This window comes from Etheostoma spectabile, chromosome 7 (genome assembly GCF_008692095.1).
Source record: "Etheostoma spectabile isolate EspeVRDwgs_2016 chromosome 7, UIUC_Espe_1.0, whole genome shotgun sequence".
Taxonomy (NCBI): domain Eukaryota; kingdom Metazoa; phylum Chordata; class Actinopteri; order Perciformes; family Percidae; genus Etheostoma; species Etheostoma spectabile.
The window spans coordinates 25,487,144-25,487,511 of NC_045739.1; positions in this window are offsets into that span (position 1 = coordinate 25,487,144).

The following is a 368-nucleotide window of genomic DNA, read 5'->3' on the forward strand; positions in this document are numbered from 1 at the left end:
AAAAGTGCTCTACAAATAAAGATTATTATTATTATTATTATTATACGTACATACATACATACATACTATACATACATACTTATATACTGTACATACGTACATACATCATACATACATACATACTGTACATACGTATATACTGTACATACGTACATACATACATACATACATACATACATACTGTACATACATACATACGTATATACTGTACATACGTACATACATAAATCATACATACATACGAGAAAAACAGATAAAATACAACATAATAAATGAAATATACAATCCCGCCTCCCCCCATCTGCTGATTAAGGGTGTTACTCTTTCAGATTTACAGCCAACCACATTTTTTTTCTGCCACTGTTTCT